Genomic DNA, 19233 nt, shown 5'->3' with positions numbered 1-19233 from the left:
CCGATATGGGCGATATGTGGTCCACTGGAACCCGTCGAACATCCATGCGAACAAATCGTTACTCGAAAGTCGTGCCCGAATGCGTGCCTATGTTGCAGACTCGGTTGCGATCGGATGACAACTTTCGGTGTCCGTGTTAGTTTTTTTTCCTGGATAATCGATTCATTCGGGGTACCTTCCGCCAAGGCGCATACAACCGGCGAAAGGAAAAGAGTGCAAAGTGCGCATTATTATTCCGTCTGGATTGGTTGGCTTGGGTTGCGAAGAAGACCATCCTGGATGGTCTGGAATTCCGAGAAGTTGAACTACGAAGGAACTTGTTGGTGAATTTTCTAGAAAGAACAAATTTGTCGTGAGTTGATAGTCGTCGGGCAGCAAACCATTGCATATGCATGAGACGGGGGAAGCGATTTTTTCATATCCAAATAGTTCCCTCGTTCCGATTAGCGCACGAAGGTTGTTGGATACACCGACTTGCGACCATTATAATTACGCTATCAAAGGTTGGAAGGCCGGATCAAATCAGACTGTTTTATTTTCCTTGACAAAGAATCCACAAAACGGGGTCGAACCAATCCATTCACATCAACTATATCGGTTCGGTTCATAATTAGAAGACTGCTACACTTCATGTTATACCATCGTGCCGATAACTGTCTCGATCAGCCCCCTTTTCTTCTATTCATTGTCCAGTATCATCAGCCGATAGAGAAGATTCAAAATTCCACTTCAAAAGCATAGTTCGAAGTATTGTTCACGGTCGAATAGAGAGCCCACGATTCTTTGACGGACTGCTTTACAATCATCGTGGAGTGGGCGCGACGATTCCTTTTCTCCGCCCCGAAGTGTGAAAAGAGTTGTCTTAATCTTGTTGCCGATTGATGAGTCCGGGGTCGAAATTTATTGTGCCAGGCATTCTCTATCTAAATACCATCCGAATTGTTTCTAAACACCACTCAACTAATCGTTCACTTGACGCAGCCTGTCAGCTCCACAACAATTGCCTGCCAGACCGTTGCCAGACAGCCGAGCGGAGCGACTTGAGCCGCCGAAGCATGAGAAGCATAAATCCGAAACATGACGGGTAAGCGAGCACAGGATTTGCTCCGAAGAGTGATTCATAGTTTCGATTTTGAACTGTTTCGCGTTGTTTGAATTTCTGAAATAGTTTTTTTTACATGTGAAACTACTAATCTTTGTATGATTGTACTAAAATTGAAATCATTCTTTAAAAGTATTGATTGAGTGAAAAAATCGCTCCCACGCAACCAAAATCAAAACAAAACAAGTAATGCTAAAAAAACACCCGCATTACTAATCACATAATGTGGGGATTAGTGCATAATTTCCCATTCGGTAAAGAAGGGCGCACATTAGTTCACACATCCAACCTCCTTCTCCTTATCCTCTTTTTATTGTTATTGCGTCTAGCGGTTGAACCGTTTTGGGCTCGGTTAGCCCCCGAAGGGTAATAACTTCGATTATGGTGCGATAAGAATTCCATAAAATGCATCACTCTTCGCGGTGAAGGGCTGTTATCGGCATCGTGCGGAAAAAGTCATTAGAGACACGGCCAACCGATACTCCTTGCCTCCTTGCTCCATCATGGTGATTGTCACTTTCTCGAGACGACCTTGAGATCGAACAGCTCGGACAGCTGATGGACACAGTGGAAGCCATCAATACTTCCAGGAAAGCTATTTGTCTTAAAAGTCACATTCGAAACTACTTTGATTGATATTTTCAGCCTGCGCCTGGGTCCATCCTTTTGCTGCCGTTTCTGCGGTCACATCAAATGCAACCGAAATAACAATAAAATAGCTCTCGGTCCAATCGGCGCGTATATTGATACCTATATATAGCGAAGAGGCTTCGGATGGGTTGTAAAAGCGTGAAGCATTAGAAAGGTGCAAGAAAAAAAAACAACGGATAGCGGCTGCGCAATCGGAGTGGAAATCTGTTAAATGTAGTATAACAGTCAACAAGAGGCTGCTTTATGGGGTATGTTTAATTACATCAAAGCGAGCCGCAAACGGCCACTCCGTGTTCTGAGCAAACGGTCTCCGGGACGGGCGGACAGAGACAGCCACTGCCAGGATGATCTATTCTAAAGTCAATCTGTCCGGCTTCGCCTCCGATTTGTCGCTTTGTGTCGGATAAAAAGGTAAATCAGACCAAGTGATGGCAAATAGGTTTCAATGGCTACGCCGGGAGGTGACACTTGCCAGCCGCCTTTGGAGTGTTTGCTGTTTTGTTTTATTATTTTTCCCGAACTGATGGACACTTGTGAATTGGGATCGCTATTAGTTATCTACCCGTAAATAGAAATGGCATCTCAAGTAGGTGTGTGAAAGAATGTCTTTGTGCAAAGATTTAGAGAACGATGCATAATTGGCGTATATCATCAATCCTCTAGCTACATGCATCAAAATGTTATCACCATGTTTCAATCAGTTCCAGAGTTATTGAAGTTCAAGTATCACGACTATGATTGTAAAATTTCTAAAGCAATGATAAAAATTTGGAATTCACTGAACTAGCTTTTAGGGTTACCAACGAAAAAAGTTTTAGTAAAAATATACCTGAATGCTGTGTTTACGACACGACTGCATAGTTGATGTAGGATTACGTTAGACCATGATGTTAGAATGTTGCATGCTGATTTTGGTTATGTTTGGAAAATTACATTATTAAACTCTCTGATAATATGGAGCAATTCCACGCCAAATCAGTCGAAAAACGGCCGATTTCGACGCGAACCACTCAGATTTTTTTTGAATTTAATATTAACCCATTTTAGGCCAAGCGTTCGAAAACTCGAACAGCAACTTTGATAATTTTTTATGTCTTTGAAAAGCTACCATATGGTAATGTTTTTGCATCAAAAGATAGCTTAATATATTAGCTACCACTTACTATCAAGTTCACTCAGTTTTGTATAACTTTATTGGGCAATAAATTCGATTTAAAGCAAGTATGTTTGGAACGTGTTTTTAGTTTCAACAAAAAAACCCAATAAAATACAAAATTATGTGAATTTTTCTAATGTATTACTTTTATAAAATAAAATACATTGCAATATGGGGCAAAAATCGTTCGATTGAGCCTCATACAGGAAAATAACAACCGGGAAAATTGATACTTAGAAAGAAATAATTCATAAACATAGACATTTGTACACGGCCAACAATAAAAACAACAGCATATGCCTGCCAGTAATAAGTTGAAATTACATTAAATAAGAAATGTCACATCTCATCTTAGGTGGATTAACTTAGGTTTATACTTAGAGACCTCTATCCTCCTGTGCTTGTTCGTTCGTGAATATAAAATTGATGCATTTTTGAATACCGTATATTTGCTAATTGAACTAATTTTCAGTTCGCGGTATGTTTGTGCTTGCAAAAAAAAGTGCGGGTTTCGGTCAATGTTCGATTTTTCGAACAGTCTTTTCCCAGAAAATGGAAAATGGGAAAAAAATTATTCTTGAACATTGGGGTTTCTTCACCATCAATAATCCAAATTACACCAATGGCTTTCGTCAAAAAAATTATTTTTACAACTTGGTCGTTAATGGGTTAAAATTTTTTAACTGATTTACCTTGAAACACGTATCCTACGATATTTTTTTGTACATATTTATTAAAAAAAACCCTCAAATTTCAACAAAGTTATTATATTGGTGCCGTGTCAGATTCACCAAAATGAAGATTTGTGAGTCCGGCATGGCACCACTATATGGCAAACTTTGTTAAATTTGGTGACCGGAATAAATCGCCACAGTAAACAACTGCAACAGAAACAACCGCTTAGAAAAAGTGTAGTAGGCTAGAAATATTTGGCGCGGGAAAAACATCATGTGCCTCACATTTCTATTATAAATTTATTCTCTTGTTCTCGTTTTTCGAAATTTATTCTGAGGACAATGTAATGGGGACGAAGTCCCCATTTGGCGAGGATAAGGAATCGAGGCGGCCCATGCCGCCAAGATGACGCAATCCGAGTCCACCGCCGACCCGCCGTCGGAAGCGGCGGTGTCTCGCACGCAAACCTGGGATCCACTGATTGCCCGGTTAGTTTGAAACATAGGATACGATCCTTTAGCAATGTCCGACCGAGCTCTAGCGAGCGTCGGACGGTATACGTCTGCCCGGGGCGTTACGTTTGCCTGGGGCGATACGTTTGCCCGGTTAATTCTTGTTTTGAAATACAATACCGCGCCACAATATTTATAGCCTACTACACATTTTATAAGCGGTGGTTTCTGTTGCAGTCGTTTTCTGTGGCGATTTATTCCGGGAACCGTTAAATTTAAAGTGTTTTAAATAAAATGTGCATAAATATCAAAAACTTTTATATCACAGAACACGTCCCCTTCAACATTTTGTATATATTCAGAGTTGCCACATATACAGAATACATTACAGATTTTTCGCCAAGTTTTAGATACAGAATTTGTATATAACAGTTCGGCTGAAAAGTTCATAAGGTCGACGTCTAGATGGCACCTCTTGCAAAAATGTACTTGACTATCATAAAGCACCATCTTTCAATGGATACGTGTCAAAATTTGACAGCAATCGGTCGATTGGTTCGTGAGCTACAGCATTGAGAGTGCAGGTGGAAACAGAATACCGCGTTGTGCGTTGCTTCTCATCAGCTGTCATTGCTTGCGCTGTGTACTAAAACATTCACCTGACGCAGTCTGTTGATTTGCGGTCACAATCTAGCATTCGCGTCACCACTCTTCATGTAAACAAAAACAAAATAAAATTCGTGTGAAAATTGTTCTTGTTGTGTCCACGTATCAGTTGAATGTTTTTAAAAACACCACATTGACATATCCGTGCTGGCGGCATTGAGCTTCGTTTACTAGTTTATGGGAGCGTAAGAATAGCTGATTTTCAGTCGGAATGAACACGTTTTCAAAATTAAAATTATGAATGAAAATTAGCTTTTTCGTATCAAACTAGTATTCTATTTAAATGAAAAAAAATTGTTTGCAGGTGGTGAAAAAGTCTTATACGAAATTTTTGACGTAGGACTACGTCTTACATTAAGGGTGCCAAATCAGAAAACAGGTCACGTTTTTATGAAATAAATTTAATGTTAATAACTATTTTTGCTGCGAACGGATTTTAACGATTTGCATACCAATCGAATCGGAACTTTTCTAAGATTTGTTTGATATGTTATACATTACAATCCCATAGTCTGTATATGGTTTATATTATTAAAAATTGGAAGCATTCCCATTTCCCCATACATTTGTTCTGTCCATTTGAGTGCTTTCCCGAACAGAGCTGTCAATAACGAGCAACTTAGGCAGCCACCAGAATAGGAACAGTCGGAGACGAATGAGTCGTTGGATGTAATCCGTAAATAAAGGAAAAGAAGAAGAAGAAGAAAAAGAAGAATAGAAAAAACGAAGGGGGATAGTGAAAAGAGAATATTTGCGAAGCAAGTGAGCTGTCGCTAGCGTATAAATATTGCATCAATGGTCGCTTATTCTGCTCGTTTCGTGTTTCATGTTTTACCCTCGAGCTGTGAACGCTAGCTGTACATGTGAATAGCACACTTTCGATACTTTAAGTTGCCATTCGTATTTGTTCTCGTGCGCAACGACATGTTCTGATGCAATACGGTTCTGCTGACGGTTTTGACCGAGAATCGAGAATCGATTTTTCATAAACGGTCATTTTCGCGTTTCATGTTTCATTTTTGATGCTGCAACTGTGTGCATCTGTTAAACGCATGTTTGATGCTTGTTGAATGGCGATGAATGGAAGACGCCTCTCGTTAAATATCCAGTGCAATGCGTGCTTTGGCAAGAAAGAATCGTTGCTTTTAGAAATGATTCTACAAAACCACGCAAACCAGTAAACCTTTTCAGGGTCCCCGGAACTTTTTACTAAAGAGTTATTTAAGAACCTTCGTCGTATTCGCAAATAATATCCAAAATGATAAACCAAAAAATTAAAAAAAAAAAGATTACGTAGTCCTACGTCCTAAGCGGTCGTGTCTCGGATACAACCCCTCGAATTTTTTTATTAAGACAACTCTATACTATGTCGAAGAAATTCAGCAACAATGTTGGAATTGTTTAGCCATATGGTTGAATGAAAGTCAGAAACACGTGTTTCAAGTAATCAAATAACATGATGTGAAAATTTTCATTCAAATTTTAGAATTTAAAAACCGGCTTCGTGTCTTCTAATCTGATAGAGATTACACAAACGAGTTTGGGACCCAAATTATGGCCCTAATTTGAAGTTGCCACCGGACGTCGACACCATGCCACTGTCTTCGCGAATTCGGCGCAAGCAGTTTAGAACAAATGTTATCCTTTTTTTTCAATACAACTTCGGTATTGAAATGAACACTATAACTCTTGAAATATGTTTTATACTGGTCGGTGTGGATCATGAGTGCTAACCAGTTTTACCACACGTACAGATTTATCGGGAAAGGTAAATTTCTCTCGAGTATTTTCCTGAATAATAGTGCGCAATCAACATTAAGAAAGACTATGTATAAGCATCCTCAAACACACGAGTGATTCGATGCTAGCAAATTAAATGTACATTGAATTCGACTCCGATTGCGTCACCTCGGCGGCTTGGGGCCGTCGCCTCGTTAGATGGTGACTTTGCCCCTCTCAGAATAAATTCCATTACGGAAAAATGAAATCAATAACAAAAATAAAATAATAATTTCCGGCGGCGTTGATACGTAAGTACAGGTCGGACTCGATTATATACAGACTCGATTATATATGATTCGATTATATACAATTTTGGACTCGATTATATACAGTCTGGATTTTTTTTTATATTTCAAATATGGCTTATTTCAAGAAGAAATTAAATCTTTCAACGCTAAGGTGTAATTTAAGTGGCTATTACATGTACAGTTAAAAATCGTGATTTTTGAAGATTTTGCTTGAATTTTCACCAGGAATTATTATATCGATATTGCATCCAAATTAAGAAAGATAGAAGTTGGGTGTCAAAGAACAAATTGTAGAGAGTTAGAAAGCTTCAATTTAATTGATAGATTTTTTTTGAATTTAATATTAACCCATTTTAGGCCAAGCGTTCGAAAACTCGAACAGCAACTTTGATAATTTTTTATGTCTTTGAAAAGCTACCATATGGTAATGTTTTTGCATCAAAAGATAGCTTAATATATTAGCTACCACTTACTATCAAGTTCACTCAGTTTTGTATAACTTTATTGGGCAATAAATTCGATTTAAAGCAAGTATGTTTGGAACGTGTTTTTAGTTTCAACAAAAAAACCCAATAAAATACAAAATTATGTGAATTTTTCTAATGTATTACTTTTATAAAATAAAATACATTGCAATATGGGGCAAAAATCGTTCGATTGAGCCTCATACAGGAAAATAACAACCGGGAAAATTGATACTTAGAAAGAAATAATTCATAAACATAGACATTTGTACACGGCCAACAATAAAAACAACAGCATATGCCTGCCAGTAATAAGTTGAAATTACATTAAATAAGAAATGTCACATCTCATCTTAGGTGGATTAACTTAGGTTTATACTTAGAGACCTCTATCCTCCTGTGCTTGTTCGTTCGTGAATATAAAATTGATGCATTTTTGAATACCGTATATTTGCTAATTGAACTAATTTTCAGTTCGCGGTATGTTTGTGCTTGCAAAAAAAAGTGCGGGTTTCGGTCAATGTTCGATTTTTCGAACAGTCTTTTCCCAGAAAATGGAAAATGGGAAAAAAATTATTCTTGAACATTGGGGTTTCTTCACCATCAATAATCCAAATTACACCAATGGCTTTCGTCAAAAAAATTATTTTTACAACTTGGTCGTTAATGGGTTAAAATTTTTTAACTGATTTACCTTGAAACACGTATCCTACGATATTTTTTTGTACATATTTATTAAAAAAAACCCTCAAATTTCAACAAAGTTATTATATTGGTGCCGTGTCAGATTCACCAAAATGAAGATTTGTGAGTCCGGCATGGCACCACTATATGGCAAACTTTGTTAAATTTAAAGTGTTTTAAATAAAATGTGCATAAATATCAAAAACTTTTATATCACAGAACACGTCCCCTTCAACATTTTGTATATATTCAGAGTTGCCACATATACAGAATACATTACAGATTTTTCGCCAAGTTTTAGATACAGAATTTGTATATAACAGTTCGGCTGAAAAGTTCATAAGGTCGACGTCTAGATGGCACCTCTTGCAAAAATGTACTTGACTATCATAAAGCACCATCTTTCAATGGATACGTGTCAAAATTTGACAGCAATCGGTCGATTGGTTCGTGAGCTACAGCATTGAGAGTGCAGGTGGAAACAGAATACCGCGTTGTGCGTTGCTTCTCATCAGCTGTCATTGCTTGCGCTGTGTACTAAAACATTCACCTGACGCAGTCTGTTGATTTGCGGTCACAATCTAGCATTCGCGTCACCACTCTTCATGTAAACAAAAACAAAATAAAATTCGTGTGAAAATTGTTCTTGTTGTGTCCACGTATCAGTTGAATGTTTTTAAAAACACCACATTGACATATCCGTGCTGGCGGCATTGAGCTTCGTTTACTAGTTTATGGGAGCGTAAGAATAGCTGATTTTCAGTCGGAATGAACACGTTTTCAAAATTAAAATTATGAATGAAAATTAGCTTTTTCGTATCAAACTAGTATTCTATTTAAATGAAAAAAAATTGTTTGCAGGTGGTGAAAAAGTCTTATACGAAATTTTTGACGTAGGACTACGTCTTACATTAAGGGTGCCAAATCAGAAAACAGGTCACGTTTTTATGAAATAAATTTAATGTTAATAACTATTTTTGCTGCGAACGGATTTTAACGATTTGCATACCAATCGAATCGGAACTTTTCTAAGATTTGTTTGATATGTTATACATTACAATCCCATAGTCTGTATATGGTTTATATTATTAAAAATTGGAAGCATTCCCATTTCCCCATACATTTGTTCTGTCCATTTGAGTGCTTTCCCGAACAGAGCTGTCAATAACGAGCAACTTAGGCAGCCACCAGAATAGGAACAGTCGGAGACGAATGAGTCGTTGGATGTAATCCGTAAATAAAGGAAAAGAAGAAGAAGAAGAAAAAGAAGAATAGAAAAAACGAAGGGGGATAGTGAAAAGAGAATATTTGCGAAGCAAGTGAGCTGTCGCTAGCGTATAAATATTGCATCAATGGTCGCTTATTCTGCTCGTTTCGTGTTTCATGTTTTACCCTCGAGCTGTGAACGCTAGCTGTACATGTGAATAGCACACTTTCGATACTTTAAGTTGCCATTCGTATTTGTTCTCGTGCGCAACGACATGTTCTGATGCAATACGGTTCTGCTGACGGTTTTGACCGAGAATCGAGAATCGATTTTTCATAAACGGTCATTTTCGCGTTTCATGTTTCATTTTTGATGCTGCAACTGTGTGCATCTGTTAAACGCATGTTTGATGCTTGTTGAATGGCGATGAATGGAAGACGCCTCTCGTTAAATATCCAGTGCAATGCGTGCTTTGGCAAGAAAGAATCGTTGCTTTTAGAAATGATTCTACAAAACCACGCAAACCAGTAAACCTTTTCAGGGTCCCCGGAACTTTTTACTAAAGAGTTATTTAAGAACCTTCGTCGTATTCGCAAATAATATCCAAAATGATAAACCAAAAAATTAAAAAAAAAAAGATTACGTAGTCCTACGTCCTAAGCGGTCGTGTCTCGGATACAACCCCTCGAATTTTTTTATTAAGACAACTCTATACTATGTCGAAGAAATTCAGCAACAATGTTGGAATTGTTTAGCCATATGGTTGAATGAAAGTCAGAAACACGTGTTTCAAGTAATCAAATAACATGATGTGAAAATTTTCATTCAAATTTTAGAATTTAAAAACCGGCTTCGTGTCTTCTAATCTGATAGAGATTACACAAACGAGTTTGGGACCCAAATTATGGCCCTAATTTGAAGTTGCCACCGGACGTCGACACCATGCCACTGTCTTCGCGAATTCGGCGCAAGCAGTTTAGAACAAATGTTATCCTTTTTTTTCAATACAACTTCGGTATTGAAATGAACACTATAACTCTTGAAATATGTTTTATACTGGTCGGTGTGGATCATGAGTGCTAACCAGTTTTACCACACGTACAGATTTATCGGGAAAGGTAAATTTCTCTCGAGTATTTTCCTGAATAATAGTGCGCAATCAACATTAAGAAAGACTATGTATAAGCATCCTCAAACACACGAGTGATTCGATGCTAGCAAATTAAATGTACATTGAATTCGACTCCGATTGCGTCACCTCGGCGGCTTGGGGCCGTCGCCTCGTTAGATGGTGACTTTGCCCCTCTCAGAATAAATTCCATTACGGAAAAATGAAATCAATAACAAAAATAAAATAATAATTTCCGGCGGCGTTGATACGTAAGTACAGGTCGGACTCGATTATATACAGACTCGATTATATATGATTCGATTATATACAATTTTGGACTCGATTATATACAGTCTGGATTTTTTTTTATATTTCAAATATGGCTTATTTCAAGAAGAAATTAAATCTTTCAACGCTAAGGTGTAATTTAAGTGGCTATTACATGTACAGTTAAAAATCGTGATTTTTGAAGATTTTGCTTGAATTTTCACCAGGAATTATTATATCGATATTGCATCCAAATTAAGAAAGATAGAAGTTGGGTGTCAAAGAACAAATTGTAGAGAGTTAGAAAGCTTCAATTTAATTGATAGAAACAATCTAGTTTAATATGAATTTTTAGGATTAAATTAATAATAACACATTGAAAATTATTACCTTTTAAGTTTTTCACTTCCAAAATGTTATTGAAATCCACTAATTTAGATGCTCCACTATTTTATCCTGTACTAAATTTTCTCATCTTTCACAAGAAAGCAACAGGATCGTCCTCTGTAGCCTACTATTTAATGTAGATCCAGTTTGTGGCAACAGAGTCAGAAACAAAATAAAAGCTCTATAACTTTGTCATTCTTGAAATTCGAACATATGTGTAGAAGGATTTTTTTTCATCAAATATGATCCTGAGATAATAAGGATAAATTAATTTTTTTTTCATGTGAGAAAGGTGTTTTCTGACTTGAGGGGATTAATCAAAAATGAAATTCCTCTTTGATATTCAAAAAAACTAAAATCACATGTAAAAAAACGAATGAAAAAATTTTTTTTTGTTCGATTATATACAGTGAAAAGAAATCAGAAACTCTATATAATCGTGTTCGCGTTGTACTAGTATTCGTAGTAAATAAATATAGATATAAAGTAAGTAAGTAAATAAACTATTTTCTAGTAAACAAATGAGTATTTTCTTCATATTTCATGATTTTTCTCTGCAATAAATAATTCCAATGGTACAGATTTTTTGAAGAAAAAGTGCAGATGAGAAAGATGTTTTCCCTTCTGGTACAGATTAAAATGTGGCAACACTGGTGCTAACAAAGAGTAAAACAGAGGCCAAATCAGAAGTCTCATTTTTCGACACCTTCAAAAAAGGTGGTCTTGAACCGACCTACAATTTTTTGCAGCAATTCTACTCCCATTTACCCGGATATATCATACACCTCTTATTATACAGATAACTAGCTGACCCGGCAAACTTCGATCCGCCATTCATTTCCATTTTCTTTTATATAGGTAGAAGACGATATAGGAGTGAGTTTTGTCACATTAAAATGAACAAAGATCAATTTGGTTAGCGCAAACATCAAATGGACTAACAACGTTTATCACTATGAAATTGGGAATATGCGAATATGGGAATTGAATTTTCGAAAAATTTCCCATTTTATTCAGGGTTTTCTGAAAATTTTCAATTGTCATGTTCTGTTGAAATATGTTTGATTAAAATATGTGTTTCAATTTTTTGGACTCCTCCTTCCATTTCAGAGGAGGGAGGGGTGCCATACAAATCAAACACAAATTTCTGCATTATTCGAGAATTAATCAAGCAAATGACACCAAATTTGGCATCTGAAGGTTTTAGGGGGCAATAAATGTTTCTATGGTGTTAGACTCTCACCAATGTATAAAGCCCTGTTTAATTACTCATATAAATTAAGCCTTCTTATGAGTGGGAGATGAGATCATCATCATCGTTCCAACACATTGTCCACGAAATATCACTGCGTCAAAGATTAAATCCCCGGCAAACAAAGAACTTTCGCCCCTAATCACCAAACAACGGATTCTCGCAGCGTATCCCACTTTTCACGCCGATAAGCATCTATCGGTGTTTCCATGCGACAAAGATACGCTCTCCGAAGAATTTCCCCAACCTAGCCAATGTGCACACTACCCGACACGAGTGCGGATGCATGGTAGAAAAATTCCATTACATGCTAAATATTAGATTCGTGAGCATGTTTTATTTATGTAATAGTCAATCGCTACGATGCGCTTTTTGCGCACAAAGATCGCTGAAGGCGCGGAAACTAAAGGTGCAAATATGTAAAGCACTAGAATTTGTAATGCAAACATGGATGTCACCAAGAGCCTAGCAGCCAGTCCGTTGCGAGCCCCGCAGGGAGTAGAACTTCTCCGGGTGCAAGTGCGATACTTATCTGCTACAGAATTTACACGTCCGCAGGCGCCAATCGATCGATTCTCCAAATTTATGGAATCGTTCCGGTGCCCATGGCCCCGTTGTTGCTGGGGCAAGATGCAGGACACATTGTCACACAGTTCTCATCTGCCGCCGGTTATAAACCGGTATAGTTCCGATAGGGCCCTGGGTAAATGGGCATGTAACCGGAGGTTGGAATTTTCACCTCGCTAAATAAGTTGTCAGGTTTGGCTCGCCGTAATTACTGGTATTTAGGACTCTTTGAATATCGCACATCGATAAGTGAAATATTTCGAGGCCGCCGAAGCGCGCGGAACAGTCGTGCCGATGCGCAAAGAACTTGTACTTAAACCTAATCAATTGCAGATTGAATGATAATTCCGCATACGCTCGCGGTGGAAGCTGAATGTTTTTCTCTTCCTCTCTATTAGGGTGAGAAAATGAGACAAAAAAGTATTCCAAGCAGCTGTAGTTTCTGGTGACAATCAGCGCCCGCAAATCTGCACAAAAAGGTGTTCAGAATCTTTCCGTCGCCCCGAGTAGTTCGGCTAAAGTTAAGCAATCAACAATCAGGCAGTGGCAAATACTTGAACTTAATTTAAGAAACATCGTAAATTCATTACGAGAACCAGCGGCGGTGCCCGATGACGGTCACACATATTTACCATCGGCAGGCAGCATTCCTTTGGGCTTTTCCAACGATCCGAACGGTGTGAAAATGCGGGACTCGTATTAAACGGCTTTTCTGTGTTAGCTGAGGCAGATCGGTATCGCAAGAGGCAAAAAAACGAGAAGCTTTGTGATATTTAGCCGCTTTTGAATGCGACACCCATCGGAAAAGATCACCGCGCTGAGACTGTGCGGAGATAAGTCTACTTAAAAGTGGTCCTCTCGCAAACGACGTGTGCAAAGTGAGGCAGCTTAAGATATGGAGCTGGATTACGTGTTTCGATGGTTTTGTTTTTATTTCATTCAGTAGCAAATCGGATGAAGCGGCATCGATCTATTGGGACTGATGGTGGTTACCTGAAGTGGTGCTTGAGGCGTGCAAAGCTTCTAAGTAGATCGATTCATTTTTGGGGATTATCCTGGGAGTTTAAAAAGATTCATTACGATGCTGCTGTGAGTAATTGGAAGTATAAAGTGCTTCACATTTGGTGAGGATATGTGACATATGTTTGTTCCTCACGTGTGAAACAAACACAACTGAAGATTTATTTACGTCGGTATGAACATAGCAAATCTTAAAACAACAATTTCTTTTGAAATTATATAAGCATCACATATTTCACATGAAATAAACATATTATTTTTATTTTGAAAACATGGTTTAATACCATTGCACAATGATCCAGGAGATGTATTTAAGTAGAAATTAGCATTTAGAGCTCGACAGTTATTCTCTAGACAAAAACTGTCTTCGACAAAGTTGTGACATATGATAGAGCGCTCATTTTTATGTTATCAAGATGTTTCAAATAACGGAGATAACAACATTGTCTAACTATGTTTACCTATAACCTTAAACTATGTTTACCTTATCTATAAAGATAAGAAAGTTAGATTTTTTATTTCATCGACAATTTTGGTTACCCTATTTTTGATAACATAAAAATGAGCTCTCTAGCATATGTAACAAGACAGTTTTTGTCTAGAGAATAACTGTCGAGGTCTAAATGCTAATTTCTACTTAAATACATCTCCTGGACCATTGTGCATTGTCATATTCAATATGGAGCAATTCCACGCCGAATCAGCCGAAAAATAGACATTTTTAACGCGACCACCTCCGATTCTGTTTAAAACATTACACATAAAGTATCAGCTACTCAAAATCACAATGTTCATTATCAGATGACCAATTTTGATTATGACTGATTTTTTTATAAGAATGTATCCAGAACCAATGAACTATTCTTCAAAAATCGCAACTTTGATAATCTATTTAGGAAAAATAACATTTTTAATATACCGATAAAATATCTCACTCTAGAATTGAATTTAATATTAAAAATGCTCATAACTCAAAGTACACTCTGTCCAACTTCTATGAGACCACCCCGATTTTATTGCAACACAAACAGTAAGAATTTCAACAAGATATATTCATGCATTATAGAATGCTTAGAACCAAGGATGTGAAGTGGAAGGTAAAACGTAATGTCAGAATTGCCGTTCGGACGTATCCCTTAAGTTTGAACTTATTTACATAGATGGTATAAAAACAACACTAAACATTGACTACAGTTTCGCCGGCACGGTTGATTGCCGTTATGAACCAGCACAAAAACAAAGCTGCAAATTATGCGCATGTGGCGTTACCACGATCAAAGCATTCCCTGAATAAATCATATCACATTAGCCGAGCCAGCTGGTGGAGGCATATGCATAAAGGTTACTAGGTTACTATTTTCAACGACAACTGTTTATTTATTATACTGCTTCAAATACCTTCGACGAAATCAAATGTAACCATACCAACGTAGGTAATAACATAAACAAATCCAAACTTTTCCTCTTGCCATTCCTCATACGTCTTTTCTAAATAGTGTAAATTACGAGCCACCTGTTAACTCCACCATCTTGCTTAGAACAAAGTATATTTAACGTCAATTTTGTCCAAAAGAGTTGTATGTTTATTTATTGTGCTTAAATATGATTATTTCGGCTGTCCAGTTTCTATAAGACCATTTCAAAATTCATATGTATTATCAATGAAAAATTCAAAACAATCGGCTGATTTACATCTCAATAATTGGCAACTTTGACATTTCGGTTAATAACATGGAAAATTCGTGTTGGAATATTATTTACCAAATTTTCCTGAACGTATTTCTCGATATTTTTCCATGTTTCCGAAATTGCGATTATGAGCTCATCAAGCGTGGTGTACCGTTTTCCCTCAGTGTACAAGGATTCCCCTAAGATTTTCAACATGATTCAAGTCTGGAAAGCGAGCCGGCCAGTCCAAAAAAATAAGTTTTTGGTCCTTAATCCATTGCTTAGTTTACTTGCTGGTATGAATAGTAGCATTGTTTTTCTGAAATATGATTTTTTTGTGACAATATCCACGCAAAAACGGTAGGAGAGAGGATTCCAGAACATGCATGTGATCCTTGAATGATGTGAAGCTATCTTGAGCTTTCCGGTTGCTCTGAATCCCGCACAAACCATGAACGAGCCTCCACCAAAATTCCTGGTTGAAAAATACTGTTCCTTCTCCAGTAAATCACGCCAATGTCCGTTGAAACCATCAGGGCCATCCAAATTCAACTTTTTTCGGCAGTGAAGATGTTCTATACATTGAAGAACTTTTCGTTATGGTATATAGCAAAATGTATTCTTTTGGATACATTCTTTGTCATAACATACCATGCCCCACTGTCAGTTCATGTGAGCTTTGGCAAAACTCAGACGTCTTCCGATGTGAGATGGTGTGAGATGAGGAGCTTTAACCTTTTAAGCTCTCTTTTTGTGAGGATTCTTTACCAAAACTTCACGAATTTTCACCCGAGTAGCATTTAAATTGTAATGTTGCTTTATTTGCATAAGCGATTTTGAGGTATTAGAAGCTGTTCTAGCTATTTCTCGCTTATACCGGTCAGAGAGCTTCGATTTACGTGGAGCTCTCCCCATCTTACCGTATCCTTTAGGATTGTCAAATAATTGAGCACTACTTGATTGGATCCTCGAATGCGACGAAAAATTGCTCTGATGCCAACATTTTCATGGTGAAATGCATCGATTTGTTGTTCTTTTCTTTCCGTGAGCACTTTTCCTTTCGGAATTTTTCATATTTATTGATCAAAACAACTAAAACAACGGAGAATGTAACTGGTCTCATAGAAACTTGACACTTGAAAAATACAAAACCTTTGGTTTACGCTCAGCGCTTGCGCATTCTCATATGAAAATCATGCAGTGTATGGTAGTCACCAATACTTACACACTAGAATATCATTTGAAGCATTGTTTGTTTACACGACAGAAAGCAGCAGGTCTTACTAACAATTTATGCAATTGTGGTCCAGGATGTCATAATAGCGAGATGTTGTTTGGTTATGAAAAAATGCAATTAACCCTTTCACGTACAACATCGAGTCTCACTCGATGTGAAATGATTGTGCCATAACGTATAACATCGAGTCTCTCTCGTAGTGCGCTTTCATATCACTAGCTACTAAAATGTTCAATAGAGAAGTGAAATTACTCGATGCGTGACTCATCGAAGCGTTGGCAATTGGTTCGCTTTTCCTAAAATTAAATCGTACGAGTAGGGGTTAATGAATTTAACAGGCTGCCGATTTAGAAGTTCGAAAGGGTATATTCACGTATATCAGATTATGATAGCTTGAGTAGTCGCGATCTTACCGGGCTATAAAGTTATTACAAATAATGTTCCGGACAACGTGGTAACGAAGGAGATAATGCTTTTTTTTATCTATAATATATTTTTGTAGTCATAGATTGATTTGACGCAGGCTTATATTTATGTAGGTCTTAACTATTTAGACATGTGTTTAGAAATTATACCTGATGACTCTTTGTCTTCATCTGCATGATTGAATAAACAGAAGAAAACAGTAGTAATGGCTTTAATGGTATTTTTGTGTACATTTTTGAACAGAATGCGATACCGAATTCTACCACGTTATGTCATCTAACCCGTTTAAAGGATACAAGTACATACAGGAAACGGTTTTTCCAGGGCATCCATTTGATGTATCAAAAGAAAAAAAACAGATTTTGAACAATAAAAAACTCAATTAAAATGCAATCACTACACACAATCACAGTCCTATGTCATGATCCCATCCGTGCCTCTAGGCTCACCCCCTTCAACTTTTTTATAAGACATTCCTCGGGAACACTTTAGTATACACTGAAAAGTCTACTGTTCCGGAGCTAAATATGGCAAAAGAAAGAGTATCCTTTATTCCATGCGCAAATGCTACGGGTACTCACAAATTGCCGATGTTTATGATTGGAAAAACTAAGAACCCAAGGGCTTTCGAAAACGTTCAAATTCCTGTTGGATATCGCAACGAAAAATGCATGGATGATCCGTTGGGGAAAAAGTAATCCACGATTTTCTCGGTACCATGCTTTAGTGATCAACATTTCGCGTAATATCAATCATACAATTTCAAGTTTAGGCTCGTTGTAAAGGTGACATTTCATACTAAAAAAAACTTTTGCTGTTTTTTGTTTTTTCCATTCAGTTGTGAGTTATAGGGTGTTAACAATAGAGGTCAACAAAGAGAAAATTCGGTACATTTTAAACTTTTTCTTTTATAAAGGCGAAAATACAAAACAGGCCACTGAAATAGCGATTGGTGTTCATGGTGCTGATACTGCAACATTCAGATACGTACAACTTAATTTATTTTTTAATTTTTTTAAATTATTCAATACATGTTTTTATATATGTTTCACTAGCTGACCTAGTGAACTTCGTCTCGCCCAAAAATTTTTTTTTATATGAACTCATTCGAATATTCGCGTTTTCTTACTAAGCGAACTTCGTGGGTTCAATCGCAGAACTCGCCTTTGATTGACCTTTTATTTGGCCTTTTACAATTTTTTTTTACTAAAATTTTCCTATTACTTTTATCGAAACTCGTCATCATAATACACATAAATTTTCGTTCATGATTCTTGATTCACTAGCAAATAACATATTGCTCCGTTACATGGAATACATGTTTGATAAAATTCAAAATTTTAACCATAACATAACATTGATTTACGGGAAGAGACGAATACAATAAAATAAAGACGGCGCATACATTCCTTCCTCGGGTTTTCCGCTCACCAACACATTTGGTCTTCCATTTTTATTTATATAGATTAGAGTGCCAATGGATGTATGGGAAAAAACTTACCTTCAAATTTTCAAAGCGAACTTGATTAAAAATGTTGATTCCCACGAAAAACTACCCTATGCAAAATATCAGCTCAATCGGACTTCATTTACTAGTGTCGAACAGCCGTCAAAGTTTGATTTTTTTGAAAACCGAAAAATCACCCAAGGGAGGAGTAAAGGAAATCGGGGTTTTTTTTCTGATGAGAAAATATCTTCAAATTGCATGAAACGTCGAGATCTAGTGTAATCTCGATTTTTTTTTCAAAAATCGACACTCTGGGACTTTTCGATTTTTTGGAATACGAGGCAAAACGTATGGTTTAGGGTGCCAATGAAAATCGTCATATCAATTTTTCATACATTTTTCATAAGTTTTCTGAAAATTGAAAAATCACCCAAGGGGGGAGTAAGGGAAATCGGGGTTTTAGATGCCAAATGTTTTAGAATTGCATAAAACGTCGAGATTTACTGTTATCCCGAAAATATTTTTCTTTGTCAAAAATTGACTTTTTGATTTTTGGCACTTAGTTGTTTTCTCGTCTGAGAAAAATCGTTTTTTGACGAAATTTTTTTTCGAGATAACAGTAAATCTCGAAGTTTCATGCAATTCAAAGACAGTTGGCATCAAACATTTTTTTGAAAACCGCGATTTGTAAGGTATCTTGGGTGATATTTCGATTTTCAGAAAACTCAAATTTTGATATCTGCGACAATACGATATGCTAATAT

Source organism: Toxorhynchites rutilus, chromosome 2, assembly GCF_029784135.1.
Source record: "Toxorhynchites rutilus septentrionalis strain SRP chromosome 2, ASM2978413v1, whole genome shotgun sequence".
Lineage (NCBI taxonomy): Eukaryota > Metazoa > Arthropoda > Insecta > Diptera > Culicidae > Toxorhynchites > Toxorhynchites rutilus.
The sequence above is the reverse complement of the archived record's forward strand: the minus strand, read 5'-3'. Positions refer to the sequence as shown.